The sequence below is a fragment of the Rhopalosiphum maidis genome, chromosome 2 (genome assembly GCF_003676215.2).
Source record: "Rhopalosiphum maidis isolate BTI-1 chromosome 2, ASM367621v3, whole genome shotgun sequence".
Taxonomy (NCBI): domain Eukaryota; kingdom Metazoa; phylum Arthropoda; class Insecta; order Hemiptera; family Aphididae; genus Rhopalosiphum; species Rhopalosiphum maidis.
Window position 1 is genome coordinate 5,026,478 of NC_040878.1, and position 25,782 is coordinate 5,052,259.

A 25,782-nucleotide genomic window follows, 5' to 3' on the forward strand; every position below is an offset into this window, starting at 1 on the left:
CCACCCGTGAGCGCTTATAATATACAGGGTGTAACGGGGCTATTTAACAAATATAGTAACATAGGTAACGGAAGTTTGTTAAACATTAGTCAGTCTGTTAGTCTTGTTACACCTTATATATACGCTACATTGCTATAAATATAATATATATTATAATATGCACATTATAATAATATATACACCGAGACACTGAGACGTATGCGTATTATTCTAATAGTTATAATAATATTATTGTCGCGGTTATAATATGGTACCACACACCGATTTCCATTTTTGTGCACCTTCTTCCTCGCCATACACCGCATGCACAGCTGCAAATGCATAATATTATATATACGTATTACGGACTCTCGTAGTATATTATAGTCCATAGTACTTTGGCTGTCAACGACGATAACTGTTTAATTAATATAGTTGCTCTGATTCTACTCGATGAACACGTGTGCCATTATAATATACATATATATATATATTGAAAGGTTGCTGCAGTATTATATTATAGCCTTCGTTCTGCAAATATTCACATAATTTCAACTTCATTACTCGAATGTACCTGCAATATGCATATTTACTATGAAAAAAAAAAATAATAATAATTTGTTGACGTTTTTAGTACATGTATACCATGCAGCATTATATCATGAATATTTCAATATCACATATTACGTACTTATATTATATACCAAGCTCTATCATGCATTAATTTTATTATATCTAAGCGATTTTTTTCCTTTAATTATCAGAATACTTGACACATAATATATTTCAGTCCATTTTTTATTAGTCCTGGTCCAATAAAATTATATGTGGGTCAGCAATATTATACCAATTACTTAAAGTATACATGAGAAAAAAATATCTTACGGTATTATAGTTTTAAAGTTATTTTTGCAGTACAATGTTGAATGTTGTACGATGCAAGTCAAATTATTTAACGAATATATCCATAAATAAATAAATATATTATATTTACACGCAAACAGGTCATATTTAGATTAACGGATGAAACGGTTTTACAGTGAAGCTAGGGTTATATGTGAATAAAAAAATTATTAAAAAATAATTATGATTTATTGTCTGATTCGTGGAAAACCTGATGTATACAATTTATAAAAATATCATTATTTTTAATGGTACGTAAAAATATATGATGCACATCATGTCGGAGAACAGAATATCGTTAATAATTGTAGATTCAATTAAAATAAAAATAAAATACAAGTCTATGGGAAATTCTGGCATTAACGATTGATTTTAACGTTTTATTCCGTTAAAACGAGTAATTTATTGCATACATATTATAGTGCACACTTATTAAAATATTATACGATTTATAATATATATAGGTAGGATAGTCAAAATTTTAAAAGTACATTTTCTTATTGTCTCATCCTTTTGAAAAGTTATAAGTTCCTTAGAAAAAGGATCAAAAACACTTTCAAAATCGCGTAAATGGAACTAAACCATCATTGCATTAAAGATAAAATGTCGGTAGAAGTATATTGTACACATTAAGTGGATGAATTTTTTTTAAATTGTATTATATAATTAGTAGTTTTTTAGTTATTAAAATGTTTACGTATATTGAGGATAATGGTTATTAAAAATAGTTTTACAAAATCGTATCGTTCATATTTTCGTATCTTCTATACTCATAATTATTAGGGTTCTATAATAAATTAGTATATTGAGTTATTAATAATTATAAAACTACTCGTTTGCATTTTGATTTTTATACATCATTATTTTTTTTTTTTAAACGTCTGTTATTGAATTTACAAAATATAAGGGTGGTTGTTATCTGAAAAACAGAAGTTTTCTACTCCACAATTAGAACAAAACATTTTAATAATTTAAAAATATGAATATTTAAATAAATTATTTATATTTTAAAAATCATATTTTTAATAACCGTTTTATTGAAGAATAAAAACGGGATGAGCATGCTTGGTGAATCACCTTATCTTATATATATATATATAGTATGGTATCTTATAGTTATACGTATGTGATTGGTATATACTGCGCTGCATGTATTATATGCTTCGATGTTCGATTATAATCTCGCAGTATTCCTTTCCTCTGCGTGACGTAAACCACTGGTCGGACGCGTACCTGCGTGTGTAGGTAAGTATACATAGACTAGACTAGCTATATCATCTTAGGACGGGTAGACGGACGTTCATTCATAATGATAATATGTATACGATGTACGACCGTGATGCTGCGCCGGCTGCAATAAAACGGATTGTTATTAGATTGTACTACGCTGTTGCCCTATAGCCGCCGCGGCAGTTGTCTCAAGTCCTCGGCAGTAGATTGTCAAGGGGAGGGAGGGGAGCACATTCGAGGAGCTGCTGCTGCACGCGCGTGTATTCGTGATCGACACCGCGGGTTTCCTATGGTACACCGCGCGTGGTTAATTTGAATATTTCAAAACGAAGAATTTATCGTTTCCGCAAAAATACTACAACGAAGATTTATGCGTGGCAGGTTGTTAAAATAAAAATAAATAAAAAATCCGTATTCATAATATACCTACATGTATAATATTTTATAAGTACACAATGTATACGAATCATACAAACGAGCTATAATAATAATAATAATGGCTCATCATGACCATGTGCAGGTTTCGTTAAGTATACAGGTATATAGTTTCTAAAAATATGTATATATACTTTTTTTTATTTACATTTTACGAAAAATAAGCAATTATAACAATAATGAAAATATACATGTAAAACAAACTTTTACTTTGATTTTATTTTGTATCCGTACGAGATATGGGAAATAGGTTCATTGCAGCGCAGCACCGTTTATAACGATGATGAATTGATTGCGCGTTAAAGTCGTAGGTACAGGTACATTCGTAGTCACAAAGTATAATAGGTATAGCCGGTATAGGTTACACGATATTGCCACTGACGTGATGTACCTATACACGATACTTTACGGAATGACATGAATAATTGTTCAGAACACTTTTTTGAACATTTCATCATAATATAAATGAATTGATAATCATACACGTTTATAATTTTTCATTAAAAACTAGAAGCGCATTTAGGGAGGACCAAGTTGGACAGGATGGAAGCAACAACATCGAGTGACACACTGCAACTGTAGCAAGAAAGAATGTTTTTCATATATTATGATGTGAAACTGCGTTTATAATGTTTTTTATAACAAAAATTAAAATTTTGTTGGTGACCTTTTTTTTTTTTATTATTATTATTCTCGTTATCGTGCATTGAAATCAGTTTTTCGAAAAGAATAAAAAAAATATTTTTAGTCAAGTGATGACAGACTTAATATTACCATAATAATTTTTGAATAATTCCTGACCCGAGAATATTAATATAATTTGATGGCGCAGTGATAAATAAACGAGTTTACTCGCTCAAAAGCTCATCAATTTTTTTTTATCTATTTATTTCATATGATAATCAAATCATTTCTATAGAATTCTGTAATGGTTATATAGGTTTAATATAAATGTATACAGAGCAATGTACTTATAAAATGTGTTTATTTTTTCATAGAATTTTTGTTCCATTTAATTATATGACAGGTGTAACAGAATACATTATAATATTTTGTATTGTCAAAAATTGACATTCATAAGGAAGAGGAGGCATAAGTAATTAGTACATGTATGCAAAAACTCCGAATACATCTCTGCAATTGTTATGCATTAAATTATTGTAATACGTTATACATAACAATATACATAAACCATACGCGTATTATTGTCTAATGCCTACACGTCCTATACCTTAAAATTGTAGAATTATTATAGATTGTTTTAGTATAAAAACCATTTGAATGTTGATTATTCAAATTAGTATTTTTTTTTCATTATTTGTATTATGTATACATTGCAAAGTAATAATAAAAACATCGTTTATCGCGTATAATTTTTATTATTATGTGAACTTTATTGCGAAAAGTTCAATATTTTATTTGTTTAAATTACATTTATTTCTTAATGCCATTTTGACCGTAATTGATATTAATATATTGTTATATGTTAATGTACTCGTACATGTGAAGTACTATTTTAAACGTTTTTTCGTCTATGGCTCATGTGCTAAACTGCCAATATAAAGTGTGCAGAACAAGTCCGATCTTTAAGAGACATATGTCGGTATACGGCGTTTTTATCGTGTATACCTATATAATACTATATTAATTGTTATTATAGTGCGAGCTTATACTATGTCTTAAACCGTTTCGAATCCACACACGTGTAACAATGTTATATTTACATTATACTGTATAACTATCGAATTAATTGATTGATGTATCGATGCGGATATTTTTGGAAGGCCTATTATAATAACATAAGTGTTATCCTCCAATATATATATACGCATCGACATGGAAAATGACGGAATAGGTTTGGTCCGCTATCGAGTATCTACCACAAGCACGCTCAGGACCGTGACCTTTTCGGGTGTTCCGCGGTACAGCGAATACATTTACTATTATTATTATTATTATTATTATAGCGTGTACATGAAACGCCGTCGGGAACGATTATTATAAATCCTGAAAAATACCGCACCGTGGCAATACGTAAATTATTTATGTTGACGAAACTTTTCAGTCGAGTCCGTCGGGCGTCTCCGTGCTTACACTGTTCGTATAAATAAATAATATACTCACCCGAGTAATATAATATATCGGGAAATTATATAGCTATACATAAACGTTTATTATATACGAACCTGCGACGTAATATTATCATATTATTATTATTGTTATTATCATTATCATTACTATAATACACTATCTAATTGTCCGTACGACTGCGTATCACGATATGATATAATATATTTTATATTGTGTTATGTTATTGATCGTTTTAATAGACCATAATATAATATCATAATATTATTTATTATTTAAAATCGATGCGATTCGCTTCTTTTCGCCTGGTCAGAGGTCACCACGACGCGTGTATAAAATATATAGTATAATATATTTACGTATCTAATTTGCTGTTGCAGTACGCAATATGTATTGTATACAGAGAACCGACGACGTTAAAAAGCTTTTTTTAGTTTCTTCTCTCTAATATTATTAATGGTGATAATTTATGTGTCGTCCCGAGGTCGAGAGCGCCCCATACAGGCACCGCTCTACGGCAGCACCGACGAGAGGTGGGTTATTAATTTAAATGTATAATAATATAATATACACGATGTAATATGTATTTCGGTGAAAGCCGTACACATTATGCGTCGCGGTGTATTATATTTTATTCGCGAATATATAGCGACAGGTGTTTAGCATACGTTAACAATATAATATTTGAAATTGCGTTTTCACGTCGAAGATTACGCTTGTGTTTAGTTAGGACCGTATAATACATGTGTATGTACACATATCACATATAAATTACAGGTAAATCTTATAATAATATAGGCTTTATGCGAACGTGGTACCGTATAATATAAACGTGACATTATTTTATATGCTTACACGTTATTCCAATTTATTATGGTAATATTATTTAAAAATGAAATAATATATAGTTTTTGTAGGTACTTAATGGCTAATATAATAACCGCATAAGGTTTTACCGATGATATATTATATGTACTATAAGGCACCGTTGGGATTTATAGATGAAGGCAATGATGTAGAAGGATTAATGAAAATCTGAATGATAGAGACAGACTGAATTCAGTAAAATATGATGTTTATGAGTTTTATATCTATACAGAGAGAGGAGGAGAGAGAGAGAGAGAGAGAGAGAGCGATTGGTACTTGAAATATGAACTTACCAAAACAAATATATTCGCCATCATGTTTGCTGACTTGGAGGATCTCCAAATGAATTCGTGATGAGTGGTGAATGTGATCAATCGCTGAAAGGTATACATTACACAATTTCCGGTCTAATGAATTATCTGAAGCGAGCACTGAACATAACTGTTGTTAGTCTGTGAATAAAAAATATAAAAACGGAAGGAATAAATTATATAATAACATAGGTACTATACCTATATGATTTTCCATTTACGTGTTATATCAAAACCGTTGTTAGTTTTGATTACAATACTTGTATTCATATAATATAGCGTTCATGGTTCATGACATCTCGGGACTGAACCGAAATGCCTTTTCCGTTCCTAAATTGTATTGTGTACCAACATCAAAATGTTACGATTATATTTTATAAACAAAACTATCGATTTACAGGTAACGCGATCTTACAAGCGTTGTAGGCTTATGTGTATAACTATTAATTAATAATTATATACGATGTACAATATCTTGTTGTTTATCCGCGATCAAATAAATAAAAAGAATAAAATGATATCATGCCAAAACAATGAAATTATAATGACTAATCGCAACCTAATATTATTTAAGTAGGTGCCTAACGATTATAATCTATAATTACGTGTGATTAAATCGTATAAATATTTTATTTTATACTTTTATGAATCATAATATTATTTGTGTTTAATAATTATATATTAATTATTATAAAAAAAAAAAACTTCTCATTATAATAGTATATTGTGCTAAACCTATAGCATTTAGGTATTGACAGCGAGATGAATAATAATTTAAAAATAAAAAAAAACGACAAGTAGGCGGAAGTATCTAATCAACACGTGCGCCCGCAGAACTATAGTCACCTATCAAGAAGTATTGATGAAAGTATACTACTCTAAAATAGCCAGTGTAAATTATTTATTAAACTTCAAAAGGTTTTTTTTTTCGTTCAATGAAAGTTTTTGAAATTAAAATTTAGTAGCTTATCATATGTAACGCAAAAAGTTTTAGTCTACCACTAAATTTCAACCGCTCGTTTATACTTAATGTAATCCGACAAATTTGTTTAGTCAGTTAAATTGATCAGAAAATATTGTACATACGCCCTGCTCACTAAATTGAAATCATCGAATACGATACAATAATCATGACCAATTTCTTACGTTTTAATTATATTATCATCAAAATACGTACCTAGATTAGGTACTATTACAGATTAAGATTGTATCGTATTAAAGAGAAGAACCTCATTACGATATTATAGTTATCGAGGGAAGAACTTCTATTCCTTATAGAAAAGTTGTCCGTAAGTGGGGGGTCATCTGAGCGCACACGTACAAGAAGTTTTCATAACGACACAAAATACAGGTTTTAATTTTATATATTTAAAATAATTATGCTTTACTGTACGAAAATGGCTGTTAACAGTATTGTATACTTTTTTGAGATCGCTCGCGGTCGATGGTGATGAATGTCAAACTGACTGCTGCGTATCATTTTAATATTAAACAATAATTTGGACGGATTCAAAAAGTTTCGAAAGTGAATTTTTATGGTGGTAAATATTATAATAATATAGTGTGCATCTTGTATAATATTTATTTGTATATAGTATAACAGGCGTTACACTATAAAGAGTATATACATTTATTACAATATAGTTTTCCATATTCACATGGGTGATGCACTCATAACAGTATCGTTATAGAATATAGATATACCCGTAGTTCCTAGTAATATAATATTAATATAATATTATAATTTATAATGTATAGATACACTGTACAGTTCAGTGGTGCCACATATATATATATATATATATAACATAGTATATACCTACCATAAATGCCATGGTCTGCTACGTCACTTGATATAATTATGCATCTACGATAATTCCGATTATAGATCTACTGAAATTTAACATGTTAATCATAATTGTGATTTAGATAACTTTCGTCCTACTGATTGCTTTCATTCCAATCGATTAGTTCACTATAATGATTAATTATTATAAAAACACGTTGTGCATCGAAAATTAACATTATCCGTATACTATATTAATTATACGCAGTATAATATGTAATGGGTAGGATCAATTAAAAAATAATAAGATAACGAAAGAGTCATAGGATCATATTTTAATTATTAAATTTTGCAAAAAAAATAAATAACAAAACCCTATAACATTTAATAATTCGAGTTTTGGAGATAGTTTATGTTTATTGAAATAGGTTACAATATAATATTTTTTTTTATTTAGTTCGTGTAAAATACTGTTTTTTTTTCATAATTTATAGTCAAAATAAAGAAATATTTTAAAAAAAACATTTTATTTTTATCATTATTATTATTTTTACTTTTTACTTTTTTGAATAACAATATATATTTTTAATTATAATATATACAGGAGAAAAATATATTTTGAAGTATTTAGATACATAAAAATCTCAAAATTCGAACAAGTAGTTTAGTTTAAAATCTTAACCGATGTTTTTATATTAATTAAACAATAGTTTAAAAAATCAATTAATACCCGAACCAAATAAATATTTTCAAAATGAATTTTAATTAATATTCAAAACCAAATAGTAATAAAAAAATCCCTATAACCCAAAATACGATGTAAACAATAAATAATACCTACTTTAAACAGGCACAAAAATTCATCAAAGAAATAGAAATTGAAAATGTACTGTAAACAATTAAAATATAATATTATGTAAATAATTATCGAAACAACTAATATTATGAAACAATTAATGTCAAGTATCAGCCAATGGTTTGCGCTTCCGAGGCTTATTTCTAATAAAAGTGGTATAAATTAAATGTTATTCTTGTTGAAACTATTACAATGTTAAATTTGAAGTACGTACCAATAATATTTCTTAAATCAATTCAAATATTGAAAATATTTAAAAAAAATAATATTAAAAATGCATTATGTCTATTTAACTATTTTTATTGTGATTTTATTTTCAAAATTTAATATTGAGCATCTGGGATGCCCAAGTAAACTATCGAAATATATTTTCAAGGTAATTAAGAATTAACAATATTAACCACACATCATTACAATTAATGTAACAATGTGTGTATCCATCATATACATTAATACAATTTTTAACATTTCCATAATGTTTGGAAATTTGGCATTCTTGCAAAATCACTTTATGTAAAAATATAGGTTCTTTCAAATTTTCCAAAACCAAATTATTTCCGGAAAAAAATAAGTATAATAGGTACCTATAATAATAAAAATGTATTAAAAATAAATGGTTATACTTATGAATTATAAAATAAAATACCATATGTATAGTAACATGGCTACTGTAACAACAAATTATGGGTTAACGGTTTTATTTGAAAAAACTTAAAAAGTTAAATACATATCAAGTTATATTTTAAAACAAAAAAAATTCCTACACGCACTATTGACATTCCATAAAATGCTTAAAATAAATATTTTTTGACGAAAAGTGTATACCTATTGTTTATCTGGCAATAGTTATTACAAATATTTGAGTTGCTAAACGTATAATTTTTAAATTATACACGTAAATAAGCTGTTAACGCTTAATCTTGCATTCGTGAGTCACTTTGTTGATTGTGATATGATCATATTATAGAACGTCCTTGAACTTGGTTTATAAAAATATGCGTTTAGTAACAAAATTGTAAATTGACGAAATTGTATACTATTTGTCTATTTAATAGACTTTAAACACAGTGTTATTGATCATAATTAGAATAACTTTAAATTTTATTTTTTTTGTTCTATAAAGTTATGATGAAACATAACGATTTTAATCGATTACCCATATTCACGTAGTTTCGAAATTTAAAGAAAAAACCACGCAACACTAATTGCGACTTTTCAAATAATTTATTGTTATTGTTAACTGTATAATATACATAATAACTACACCACTTTGGATATTTAAGTACTATACAATTTTGTGGATAAAATACCAACAATATATAAATTATATACTCATATTACCTTTATTTTATTATGAGAGTATAAACAATGTGAAAAATATCAATTTTGGTCAATTTTGGTGTTTTTAAAAAATTGTTTACTTTAAAATATGTAAATAGAAATTTATTTTTAAAAATGTAAAATTATCCGTGAGATAACGAATAGGTATCAGAAGTTAAATAAACGTAGGTAGGTACCTTCTAAAATGCTGCCTAACATTAAAACAATATATAAATAAATATCTCGTGCCGACAAATAAAATAAAATGTTTGAAGTACTATATCATAAACACACTTAACCTAACCTATATTATACACATGGATTTTCGTGACAGGCACGTGAGGGGCGATAAAGAAATTGTATTCGCAACAGCATATATAAACCGCTATGACTATACGTTAATTGAAATTATAATATTATGTAAGTAATTATTATAATTTATATGCTAAAATATATAACTGTATATTTACTGTAGTGAGTACTGCAGTGCTGTCACGCTTTATACAAATTTAGTGAGGATGGATAAATAAATTTTGGATAAAGAAAATTACCATTCACTCGTTATTTTAAAAATAAACACAATATTTCAAATAAAAATAATTGAACTACATTAGGTAGTTCATCTCTGAACAGTTGTGATAAGCTATGTCAAAATAACTTTATAAATTATCCTATCATTTATTGGAAAGTTGACAGTAGAAATATAAAATACATTATCTACAAACGTTCAAACGCTTCCATTTTGTAACTTATTTATAAATTGTATTTAAATTGAATAACTAATTCATCATACGTCAAACCATCTAAATTGATTTTGAGTTAAGTGTTAAGACTTTTTGTTATTTTATGTAAATGTGATTGCTATTAGGTTATTATTGTTATTATTATGTCGTAATCTGTGATCAGAAACACATTACTAATATTATGTCATTCAATTATTAAAATTTAATCATTCGGGTCGAAGTCAGTGATACCGTCTGTACCTTATTATAAGTTGTGAGAGAAGAGAGAAACATTCATACAGGTGTTTTGTATCGTATAAAAATAAAAGATAAAATTGCGATGAACACTCGTTACAGTTATAGATAGCCTTATATCTAAATTATTTAAAAAAAAAATACACAATTTTTGAACAGTATGAATATGGTGATTTTGAAAATAATTGGGTATTTATCGAAAGCCTACTACATAATATATTACCGTCAAATTGGCTTGATTTATTTCGGCGAACGATCACGTTATGTCCTACGTGTCGGTAAATATATTATATGTATCTGATATGCATTAAATAGACGATATTATTGAATTATACGGGGCAATTTGTATAGGTAAATAGCACACAGTAAAATCTAATACAATTTCACGTCGAGTCGACACCATCAAAGAATAGACAAAAGTGTGCACCGACACCAATTAAATGTATCTAATATTAATATAACTGTAATAGTATAATTTCAATACACCACCGAGTGATGGTGTCTTTTACGTGTGTGGGTATACTCATAACCATAATATGATACTTATTAGTGTGTAGCGGTGTAGCAATAATTGGTAATATTATATCGGCATGGCTGTCGAGTGCGAGACTACGATGACGATGACCAGAAAAATAATAATATAATAATATTATTGGTATTAGGTACTGTATAGCGGGTCTTACGTTTTATATTATGATTATATATTGTTCGGCGTGCGGCGCCTTTTGACTCCGGACCCAGTTTCCGCGTGCGCGTGTGATCGTGATGGTAATAATAAAATATTATTCTACATATTATTATTATTATGCGCGCGTGTGTAAGTATTTACAGGAACAGAAGTTAAGTCATTGGGATTAATAACAACAATGGCGCGACCGGTCGTATACCATATACAGGGTAGTGGTTGGTTCATACCGTATCAACATATCGAGAAATTTCCGTTCACGCATATTTTATAAACGTTTTTATTAAAGTATAATAACTTTCTCTAATTTTTTGTGCGATTATCAGTGTTTGTACACTGAATAAAAAACCAGATCGAATGCCCTTTAAGACGTTCATTTTTATCAATTTGAAATATTTCCCGAATCGCGATAAAAAAAAATCACCCTGTACAAACCTTTTTGTACATACAGACGTATTATATAGTGATTATTATGCTATGACTATATGCATATAACATCCATACAAGCACCTGGGTATATTTACATACATATATATGTGTGCGTGTATAATATACGTGAACAAGTGGTAATGACGACGGCGGGCAGGGAATATTAAAATAATGAAAAGTAATTACATAGGTTAGGTTTTGACGGACACCTTAATAGGAAAAAAAAAAAATCAAAAAAAAATTTGACTATCGCACAGTCTCGTGATATAATATCACAATACGTAGTCGTGTGCAGTGATATATATATATATGTGTGTGTGTGTGTAATAAATATAATACCTATATACGACGGGGCGTTCGGATATGATATTACAATATTAGTATTACTATTATTATTATTATGTATAGGTTACCTATTATTATGATATTTGCCAATATGTGTACACGCGCGTTTTCTTTGGCCGTCACCGCCACTTCATATGTGCACAAAGATAATACATATATATATATATTGATAGAATATCAACGGTTCTATGTACTGACCAGTGTTTGAGACTTATCGAAATCTTTTAATGTATACACATTATATACGCGTATATTATATTATTTTACACTTTGCACACACACGCTAGACAAAATAACGGACGCGTGCGTATAAATATATATATATATGTATAAGGCACCTAAATATTAGACTTAAAGAGTAGCGTGCCGATCGTATAAGACATTATAATATGTATATGATATACACATCACGTATATGAGTAGGTACGATTGTGGTTCGTGACTCGAGGGTGTCACACACACGTTGACCTCTGTCAGGTCCGCTGATATTTCTATAATCATATCATAATAATAAAATATTTATACATGTATAGGTACCTTTATTATTGTAATATTGTTATTACGTACTGTAAGCGCAGCGACGTGATGGAGGAGACAAGTCCCGTCCGTTTCGGTCCGAAAAGATAACTCGCCGTTCGGAATATATAGAAGTACTATAGCGGCCGTTTAGATACGAGCACTTGCCTATACTTTAGGTATCCTCTTACTCACACACATTTTAAAGTATTTGTATCCAAATAAGAATAAAATATACGCGCCGCCGCGGCGATGGCGTGTTATTTTTAATTTTCTTCGACCGACAAGCAGTTGTGATTAGATCATTATAAATTGTAACGCATCGTACATTATTTAACGCAACACAGACTTAGTATAGTATATACCTCCTATAGGGCTGCAAGGATCATACTCATTACTCATCGTCCTCATCAGCCTCGCCGGCAATAATAATAATTATTATAACTTATGAGAATATTATACAATCGCTGTCGAGCGTTGGTAGCCAAAACGAGAGTAAACTGATGAGACCTTGTTTGCAAATCATAGTAGGTAATACAAAAGATAATAATATAACGTGGTATAGCTAATAAGGTTTTAATAACATATATAATATTATATGGATATATGTCATGTAATGAGCGCTCGTATCAATGTACCTACGTTATAGATATACCACTACCACTGGCGGGAGCTTTTTACCATGATTTATGAACTATGCGTGGTCAACATTGTTATAAGCGAACTTGATTGGGCTACTAAATTATATTGATCATTTGGTAATATTAATATTAATAATATTAAGTGAACTATTAATAAATGCCAAAAAAAATTATGTTTTTTAGTTTTCTAAAAATATTTGTTTCGTTTCAATAATATGCAACACGACGTAATATGTTTCAATAACAATTAGGTACAAAGTAAAACAATTCTGGTTGTTAAATAAATTTTCTTTTTTTTTGTTGTCTGTTAGAAATGAAATCAAAGTTAATGAACATTTCAGTTTTTTTATCTACCCTATTTAGAGGTACATATTAAATAACAAGTCTGTTTCTGTATTAGGTTCGGATTTTTACGTTTTGTTTTATTATAGTGATAGGATTATTGATATGCTATTCAGTGTATTCCACGGAAATCGATATAGTATATTAGCTCAATTTTCGTAATATAATATGATGACAAAAACATAGAAAAAAATAATTTAATACCATTGCTATGAAAAGTTATATTTCCGTGTATTATATTATTTGTATAAAACCTGTTCTATATTATGATGATATGTGATCTACAAGATGTAAGATAAATTATATTTTTAAACAGTTTTTAAAATTGTCTAAACCTTATTTATGTTTATTACGTATAATATGTTTACTGTGTGTGGTTTTTTTTTTAATTCTTATGTTCAACTATAAATCAACTTTGCCACACGACGGATGTTATTTTTGCCAGGAATTTGATTCGAGAAAAATAGTTTCATACAATTATAGCACAAATAAAAGGAATAAATTAATGACTTTTCGTGCTCATGCTACGTACACGATGTAGACGATTTTTGCATTACCATAAAAGAGAGTTTCCTAAAAAGGTTTGGTAGATTAGGTTAGGAACCAGAAATGGAGCCATCGGATTTCCTGCCCCCGCCATCTATATATTATATTTTTTATTAAAATATAAGTATCTATTACACCAAGTTACTAATGTTAATAAATTTAAATAAAATATTCTTATTGAGAGTCGATGGTGTATCGCACTAAAAATTAATCGACGTAGTTTATTTTAATTTTGCTTTTCATATTCGCTGTTGCCAATTAAAACTCTCGAATCGTCTTTAGATTTTCTCGAATTTTTTTTCATCGCGGATATTTTTCAACAATATGTTTGCAGCTTTGAATTTTGATTTATTTATATTCACAAATTATAAATATACGCCAACGCGAATTAGAAACCAAAATAATATAACCATTCACTTTCGTCATAACTCGTTTAAAAGCAGTACCTATATAGTCATTCCAGCACAAGATGTGAACCTAAAGTGATAATTAATATTAAAACGTATTTACTATTTACATTATTATAATACATACACATTTTAAATTATTATAACTAATGGTATGCAATTTTGATCCTTGCAAATATATGGGTAAAGCTCAACGGTAAACTTAATACGATGTATCGAGTAAATGAATTATTTCGAGACTCGAGATATTTAATAAGTCGCGGTGTCGTCGTATTTTAAAACGCGTCGTTTTATCGAACCCGTACAAAATTTAACATATCGTAATACACATAATAATATAATGCGAACAGCGATAAATTACCATATATTCCTACTTTATTTCCCCCGTAATTTTAGCAAAGCGGCAATTCTACGAATTCATAAATATATTTATATAGGTACTTACGTACATTATTTTAATATATGCATTACTGTTAATGTTATATTATTCGCGCACCATTCATATAATATACGAAACGACGGATTTACGTTTTACTGCAGGTGTAGTAAAACCTTATATGATCATCGACATTATAATATTATTATGTCACGGTTAATATTGTATATTATTACGATAGTTTTCAATAATATATATTTTATATTGAGTTTCCGCGGATGCAGTGTGGTGTACAGCCGGTTCTGAACATTATTTCTACTCCCTATTCGTTATTTGTACAATATAAAACAATTTAGAGTACATCGCAGGATGATTCATTTCAAATTAAACACTCGTCATCTCGAAAAGTATTCGGCAGGGAACGTTTTTGGAAACACTATAATATCACGCACAATTTGAAAAGTCATCATAAAAAAAATAAAGTTTTTGAAAAAAATATATATACCCACTTGTTATGAATATAATATAGTATCGATTGCGTATAAAAATATAAATATAGGTACACGGGCAACGCGAAATTTTATAGGCACGTAAATCTCATCTCCTTGTAGAGTTTACTTGCCGTCAACTCGGCGATAACAAACTTCACAGATGTACATAGATTTACAGTGTTTATATGCTTGTGGCCATCGATTATCTATACTGCAATTTTACACGGTGAGATAATTATAATAATATTAAACGCGTGTAACATCGATTATAAACGGAAGCTCCTGATGGTTTGGAACCAAAACTCGGAAGGAGTGCCGGGGAAATGCATTTATCAATACGACAATCTATCCTATAAATTATAATGAACTCGGGTGAGTGACATACATACAGCGAGTGAGCAATACGCATTACGCAATTAATACATTAATATATATTATAATATACACTGACCTTTGAGGCGACATCGTATTACTACACGCGTGTTATATCATTATAATATTGCATCGACGACAAAAAACACTCTTTCGCGTCTGTAAAATAATACGACATATATTATATGCATATAATAATCTGTTATTGTTTGTATTATTATACACTGCAGTGGAACCGTGTCGGTCGGTCGGACGTAAGTGCATTTAAAAATGTCGATATTGCAAATTTTCCGTAGTACGTATGACTTGTAATTATATTCGTTTGACGAATCCATTATTATAAAACTATATAACATATTAACATACATTATACATATAGCCAATTACCTGTTTGGCTGTGTATATTTATGTAATATTGTGTATACGACTCGTCATATTATGTCCGGTCCCCAAGAATTTTCAATCCGTATAATGGCGTGATAATTATATACTTCTCTGCGGAAAATTTCGCACCGGATTCGTTGTGCTCGCGTACGTTGTAATTTACAATGATATGCTATATTATATGTATATATATATATATGATGAGTACATAATATTATCTGTACGTATATAATACACTGCACAAATGCATAGGTACTTACGATGTACGTGTACGGCATTACCTATACGTATAGCACTGCAGTAAACGCACAAAAAGTGCATATCTTAGCCGGCGGAATACCGCGCGGTATATTACATAGCATACGTTTACACCTAAAATATATATATATATATATATATATATATATAGGTGTATATTTTATGTACGTTTTCACTGAACTATAAATACTCGTCCTACGTACTCGCGAGCATAATACTATGTGCGATAGCCGATACTTGTTTCGGAACGTTTACAGTCACGCGTGCAAGGTACCTATTATACATCATAAAGTTTGCAATGTCGGGGAAAACATATAGTATAATAGGTAATGTAGTATTATTATGACGTCTGTCCTGGCGAGATTTCATTTTTGGCCTCGTCGACCGTTATAACATTATATTAGTCGACGTTCGATAACCATTTCGACAACGACGTCGGCGATATCCGATAATCACGGTGTATTGAATAATAACAATGATACATAATATGCGCCAAGCATACGCTCGTGTATATAGAGTTTAAAGCGTGGGTGATTATCGACTCGAAATTATAGTATAATATTTTGCATACCTAATATCGTTGTAGTGTCGTACGTCGGCGAATCTCATCAGAAAAACAGGCGAATACACGGGGTATTCGGATGTAATATCGGTATATGTATATCATCATATTATGCGCGCGTAAATGCATAATGCATAATATTCATGATTCATATTTATAGTGTAATGAAATGCGCGTTTTATATTTTAGACCAACTACTGAATTGTTGCTACGCCCACCGCATGCGCAGATGGGTATACAAATGTAAAACACCTCGGAATTGGTTTAACAAACGAGGTGCGCTTTCATCTTTAACGGAAAAAATGAAAACATTTTTTTTTTCTTAAATTGATTCGTCCTGGAATAAGCCAATACATTTTATTTGAACGATCTATTGCAGTATAATATATGCATGTAATACATTGACTTGTAAATAGTGATTAGAAATGCACTAAGCATAATTACAAATAATAGTACCCGTATTGGATGGATCTGGATATGAATAAGACAGGCAGAAAGTAAATTTGCGAGTTGTGATCTAACCTTCTACTCTCTACCTCTGAATTTTGTAAAAAAATATTTTATTTATACACGGTTCTGTGTAAGATTGATTTGTTAGTTTATTTGAAAAATATATTATTCATGAATTCTTTCTCAAAATTATTTTCTGAATACTCATTTAGATCTCTTACGCGTATCATACTAGCTGTAATAAGTGTATTTGTTTATTCGTATGACATCTTAACTTATAATTTATTATTATTGTAAATAACTAATTTGTTAGAGACTCGAACCTTGAGGTAATTCTTTAGTTGATATTTGTACATTCAATCGGCACCATTTTTATAAGTTATATGACTAATAATAATAATAATAATAAATTATTGATCATTCTGTATAGAATTTCATACTCATTATATTGGTAGGTGGAAATGTTTAAAATACTTTATTATATTACACGCAGTAATTAAAATATAATATCGAACGTTCGTATCATCGTAAAATAATAATTCTTTCTTAATGTGTATATACTTCCCAATAGTTTATCATAATTATTGAGCAGGTAAATGCAAATGCAGTTAATATATTTTTATTTCCTAACATTTAATGGTTTTTATACTTTAATTTTTCTGTCTTATCTGAATATTATCTCAAAAACATATTGATTAAAATTTAAAGATTGTGATTGGTATAAAATCAAAACCAATAAAATATTTAAAGTTAATAAATTATATGTATGTGGACAGATGTATGTAGTATACCATGTAACTGTACCTATACCAATATATATGTATATTGCATGTATATAATACACACACACACACACACACACACACACATATATATATATATAGAGAGAGAGACATAATATAGTATACATAACAAATATATTATATACATATCGTTTGATTGTTTAATGCAGGCAATAAATGCCCCTAAAAATAATTGACAAATTGATTGACAGTTCAATGTTTTTTTTCCATCAATTAAATTTATAGATTTAACATTTAGAAAAAAAAAATGAATACATTTAAACAAAACCGTCAAACCGTCCAACTGCGATGTGGTTATAATTTATTTATATATAAAGGTATTACGTTCTATCTTATTCCTCTACGTTCGATCAATTAATAGTCGACATTTTATGCTATACCTATACAATATGGGTACATGTTTTTTTTATAAAGATAAAAAATAGAATATTGATAAATATGTTAATTTTCAGATGTGTCAGTGTTCAATTTGTCATTTATTATCAGATTGCTGTGCGTATACTATGCGAATTATAATATACAATAAGTCAATAACATTTCGGTCTCAGTGCGAATATTTCGTTGAACAGCTGCAAGGTCAGTTAAGGTTTCATAATGTTATTCTGGACGCCTTCGATGACCAATTTTGATTTGGCCGAGCTATATTATTATATAAAAAGCAAGATTTTTTCTCAATATAATATAATGACGTAGAAATATTGTTGCAAATAAAATGTATTGTAAACGGCGAGCGGTTTTGATATATCTACTGACGTGACAAAGCTGAAAATAAACGATGTGACGTTTTTTAACGAGCGTAGGTATACTACTACAGAGTGTCCCACGAAGATTTACTATTTGTAAGTGTCTTTCGGTGGGATATTTACACCATTATACCTACCACCGTTTTAATAATTATTTGTAAATCTTCGTCAGACACTCTGTATAGGTACGTAATATATAATTTCAATTCGATAGAACACTCGGTATTCAGAGTTTTCGTGATATCAATTATCCGTGTATCGCGTGTATGAGCAGGACTTCCGTAGGATTAAGGTGTGCGTAACGATATTAATTAAATGTTCGATTAAAATTTTTATTCATTCGTTAAGTTCACATAAAAATGTATTCGACCCCGTCCTTCTGTTCAAAAAGTTTTAGCCAATTTCGAAAACACAATCAACACGTGACGGCCGGTTATTGATGGGGGCATTGACGAACGATCGAGTTATAGATCTTTTTAGAATGATAATAGGAACACTCCTTCGTACAAACGTTGTTCAATGTATTTTTAATTTAGAAAATAAACACGTTTTATTGGTCGTTTGTCTCAATTATTATAGACGATCGATAGATTTAATTACGGTTTTCATCCTAATGTATTTTTAATTAGTCTGAACACAATTAGCTGAAACGTTTTGGGACCGTAAACTCTATGATTATAACTTGATAAAATTCATTCCTCGTATTGTAAATTATAATATATTAACATAAGTATTTATATATCCGTTTCGCTATCGACAAATACTAAAAGTGTATATTATAGTATACAGACATTTGTATATTAGTATTGTATGTCGTATAGCTGTGCCTGTACTCTATAGAGTAATATAATATATAGGTATCTGGTGTATAATTATTTATTATAAGTAGTATTATTAGTGTGTTTATTATCGCCATACTTTTAAATACCCGTAAATAAACGAGTATATATTGTAAATACTTAATACACAATACACAATGTGGTCACATTACGTATATCGTACGTGTAGTATTTGTACAATTTTATAGATAGCTTGAACACGAGACAATCATATTTTACATTTTACATTTGTGTGCATCGAAATAATATAGTATCTACATAATATATTAGAATAATACGACGAAGAGGAATCGGCCGCACAGATTAAATTCGTACCGGTTTGCAAACTGCCACGTGTTTTCTGTGTGTGGCACGTAAAACGAATAAAATATGAGATTGGGTTTTCGGATTGTTATAATATTATTATAATTTATCAAAGTAATTGCACAGCATAATGAAGAATAAAAAAAAAGTATGCAACACGCGAGTTCAAAGTCGTTGTCATAATTGTATAAATACAATACAAAGTGTTGATATAAATTATTTAAATGTAATTCTTGTACAATGCGATATGGACCGTATGGAGTTACAACTGAATATATACTGATCGGCCAACGTGGTTTAAAGCTGCGATGGACCGTTAACATGAAAGAGGCGTACTAATAATTATGCTAAATTATATGTTTAACAGGAAAGGTTACAAATTACATTTTTATTTTTCGTAGGACGCGACTTTCGTGCCAATATCAATATGCGTACAGAACACGCGCCGCAACTAGTACGGACCAACAAGCAGGACATTCAAGTACAAGGCGGATAGCCAAGCAGAGCATTTTTTTTTTTACGACAAGCAGCCAGCAGAACAGCAATCACTGGTGTAGCCAAGAAACAAGCACAATTTCTTTTCGAGGACCAGACGACATGCGAAAAATGAACCACTTGTAAGTCATTAGAATTCTAATATATAGTATATGTCTGAGAGTCCAAACCAGTGTTGGGAAATAATTAGATATAATCCGCAAAATGTACGCATAACCATGGCAGCGGTAACGTTAGGTCTAGAGTCAGCCATTTCTATGGTTTCGTCCTTTAACGGGGGGACCGAAGCGGACCTAGCAGCATTTATAACTAAATGTGACCATTTATTAGGCATAGTCGCAGACACTGTAAAACCAATGATTTTTGAAACAATATTAGCACAATTAGGTGGGGACGCTTTTAACGCAGTCCGTTATAGAGAGTTCAGGAAATGGGACGAACTAAAACAATACCTCCGCGTAATTTTTGATACAACCCATTCGATAAATTATTTACAAATGCAATTAGAGTCAACGAAACAAAATATAAACGAATATATTAGAGGGTTCGCAGGACGCATAGAACGTAGCTACCACGAACTAACTAACGCTTCAACTATAGGAAAAACAGCAGAAGGAGTACGTATAATTTTGCAAACAGTCCAAACTAACGTCTTAAGCGTATTTATTGACGGGGTAAACTTTTCGATCAGAACACTGTTAAAAGCACGTAATATCGCCACACTAGAGAGCGCTATAACACTCGCGATCGAGGAAGAGAAAACCGTACTCGGGTGGCAAAAACCTAAATTTCAAAATAAAAATACGGGCAGAAATAGTAATATAGCACTAATAACACAAAGTCAATAAAAATGAAATGCTTAGTTATATAGTTTTAAATTTGTTGTTCTTTGGTAGTATTAAGTAAATCGTTAACTACAAAAGTCATATTATAAAATTCCCTTGCTCCAATTTCTTGTTTTAATTTTACAATGTTAAGTTGCTCTTTAATCCATTTAGTTTGGGTAGTATTTTGTGCTAATTGAATATTAAAATTAAATTTTTTCATACATTCTAGGTTACAGATTCCATATAACAGTTTTGCTGCCTTTCCTATGAATCCTAAAATAGCGCTACGTTTAAATATGTGCCCTATTGGATTTAGTATTAGGGTTTTCTTTTTCTCTATCTCTCGTGCTATTGAAGTAGTAAGGTAGGCACATTAAATTGTGACAATTACTTTTCGGGTTCTCAACATATTCTCTACACATATTTTCTGTATTTGTTATTAGTGTGTCGATGTATTCCCATCGGACATTGTATTTGTTTAAATTTACGTAAGCTGTCAAATCCCACTGAGACGTTACTATTTTAATAGGTCCTCTGTTCTCGTAATAGATTCCTGATTGTTGTAATAGTTTTTCGTCAGTGAAGCGTAATGTACCCGTAGTTTTATGTAAAATTATAATAATTGCCATTCTGAAAATTATTTCAGAGTAGTGAGTTAGTTATTTAATCTAATACTAAAAATGTAGTTATACTTATCCCTATATTATGGATATTATTGAAATCTCTTATATCAATTATTGTATATATATATATGTTAGTTATTATTATTATTTTATTTTTTAAATTATAGGCTTATTTAACGTTAATTTATTTATTGTTTCTGGATAATGTTTAAATAATGTATTAAAAAGACACCGTCTCCAAATGACATCGGTACGGGGGTCGTGTGGGTGGGTAATGTTATGATTACGGCTACAACACATGTCGTCTGCTTCCGTTAAATTTAGAGCTCTAAACAATAGTATGTTTACCTATTTGATGGGAGACTATAATGTGTTTAGTGGACATATCCATTAATTGTAAGTCAAAAATACCGTTTTGAAATACGTCCCACCCACTTAGGCTAAAAATTTGTTGTTTTATGACTAAATATTTTAGGATAGTATTAGGATAGCCGCTGCTCCCTTCCCATAGAATAATACCGTTACTGGTTGTAGTTAAGTTTTTTATTTGGTCTTCCGTTAAGTTAGGGTTGTCTGTGTGGTCAGAGTCATAAATTTGTGCTAACAATGGATACATTAGTTTTGGTTTGTTCCTAAATATTCGCGTGATGTGTAATACCATATTTTTCCGTTCTTCCGACGTAACTGTACGCCCTCCTTGAAGTATAAGTGATCTCCCCTCTATTTTTGTTATGTCTTCTTTGAAACGGCTCCCGGAGATTGCTCCAGATATCAAAATGAGTTTATTCTTCCCCAAGTTTGTAAACTCGAAGTCTACAATTGAATACTTAGGTCGTTTTCTGTATATGTTATCTATGTAATAATTTTTTTTTATATATATATCTTATTGTTTTTTTTTTTTTTTTAGTTTAACGTTTATTCTGTCTAATTATTTCGACGACGTCCGTAAGTTAATATGTCTTCGGGTTCCGGTGTGATGTCAATGTATTCGCGTAAATGTATGCACATTGGTTTGCCTACCGACCCAAATATGCGTCTTGTCATGTCGTGCATAAAGTAATTTATTGACCGGGTTATTGATAAAAGATTCCCTGCATCGTATGGGTTAAGTAAGTTTCTGTTTGCCGTATCTATGTGTTGAATGAGGCAGCACGGAATCTCGTCTGGATATAACCCCGTCGTACTGCGATTTTGTATTAACAGTGACATTTTAAAGGTCTTTATGCAATTTCGTTTTTTCGCCCCTAAAAAGATAATAAAGAAAGTTGCTTGTAGTTATGTAGGTGTAGAGTTATTATATCCCAGATCACCGGACTTAGCTTAGTCGTTGGGCCGCGCCCTAACATCGCCGCTTGTATTCTGAGTCCAGATCCAAAGTCTTAACTTAACTAATTTCTCGGGCAGAGTTATTTCACTCTGTCCACAAACTTATTCAGTATTATGATTAAAACATTTATATTTTTGTCTTAATACAATAAAACACTCTTTACTAACTCAAACTACTGTTGTTCAACTGATTCAACCTATCCCGAGCTCCGTCTACTAACGTACGACCGACCAGCGTTCACAGAGAAATATTTATATACATATGTAACGCGTGCAGTGCAGGTACACAGTGAGGTCACTACACCAGTTCGCTACAGCGGCAACGACGAAATGTCGAAATGTGTTTTGCGTTGAACTGGCCGATGTTTAAATAATACGATACCATGTAATAACTACAGGAAAACATTCAGGAACTTTACAACCTTCAAGTATATAACCTGTAATTATCCATAGACTTAGTGTCTAGGACTTAACTCGAACGTGTCAGTTTAAAGTGGAAGATTCCGAATTACCCATATTGGACATAAATCATTTAAAATCAATAATAAATCATATTGTATTCAATTAAATGATTTTCAGTAGTAGAGTTTTTGGTATAATGTGTAAAAGTTAGATATAATAATATGTATTAAGTATATTAAACTGTTTAAAATTACATAATAAGAGCAAACATAAAAATAAAAGTAATACAATTGAAAGTGTAAAATGTCCATTAAGAATCGGAGAAATTCCGAAAAAAAATATTGATAATTTTATTACCATCAATAATGAACGGAATTACGTATTTGGTGTAAACTTTTGGTTTTTGGAATGTATTATGAAATTATGTTTTTCTGTTATTTTTTGACAAATATTGCTCCATATGCGTTTATCAAAAATACAAAAAAAATTAAAAAATTAACTCTCAAAAGTATCAATAAAATTAATTTTTCCACCAGAAAATGAGTACTTACACAATACTCAACTCGACATGTACAAATTGGATTAAGTATTCTGTTTAAAAAGTTGTCGACAAACAAAAAAATAGACATTATTGTAAAACCAATATATAAAAAAGGTGGGCAAGTTGATACCGCTCTGCTGTACAGTAGGTGTCGAGTGGGTCACTGTAATGGATTTGTTAAATTTAAATTCAATTGTTTACGAAAAATGATTCTGTTGAGCGGAAACGGTCTGTTAGCTTATATCAGTTAAGTACATTTCATGATATGTTTTTTGATATTTCAATGTCTAATTTTATTATTAGTATTAAGTAGGTTGATGAATTACTTATAAGAAAACATATAATATTTTACATTTTTATACACTTAATTATATATGAACAATTTATGTCAGATCTTGCAATACATGTATTATATTTTCATGAATTTTAATCCAGCAAAAACATTTTTATTGACATTACAAAAAAAAAAATCGAACATCTCTATTATTGTCAATAAAAATAGCTCAAAAAGAGTCAAAGTATTTTGAAAATTATACCATGCATAAACAGTTTTTTAAAATATGTCATGATTCTATATGGTTTTTGAATAATAACAAAATAAAGAAATCAATTTTGCCGAAAACTTTTTTAGCGTAAAAATTATTGATTTTTCTGATAACTAAAAAAAGTACCGATATTTTTTTTACTCTTTACCTCTTAAAGTATCAACTAAATCTAATTTACGGCCATAAGCCGAATCATTTTTACTGCTTTGAATGGTGACTATAGACGCATAAAAAAAATATAATATTCATTGAAAACAGTTTTAAATATTTGCATATTACATGTTTATTGTTTATAATATGATTTAATACGATATATACAATGTAAATATATTTGGTCGAAAATATAAAAATGTTTATTATTCAAATCAGATTGTATAAATATAATATTATTGTGACAATCGTTCTTACTATCAAAAAAACGACATTTGCTCATCGTCCTTTGCCTACAAAACACCTAGCTTTCGACTTCGCCACACTGCGCGCATGCCATGACTAAATCTCACGAAAACGGACCGATTACAGGCCTACAGGAGCAACGATACGTCGCAACACAAAAGTTATTAATAGAATATTGAACTGTTCGATGCAAACGAGCAGTCGCTGAAGTTTAGCACTATCGACGTTCACAACGGACGTTACATTGGGCTGGAAAACAACGCAAAGCGGGAACTACGTAGTGCTGGCGACGAGAACGTCGTGAAACCTCCGGAAAAAGTATGCGCCCTGCGTTATGGAGAAGTCGATCAACCTGAAATCGAGACATGCGTGGACTGGCCACG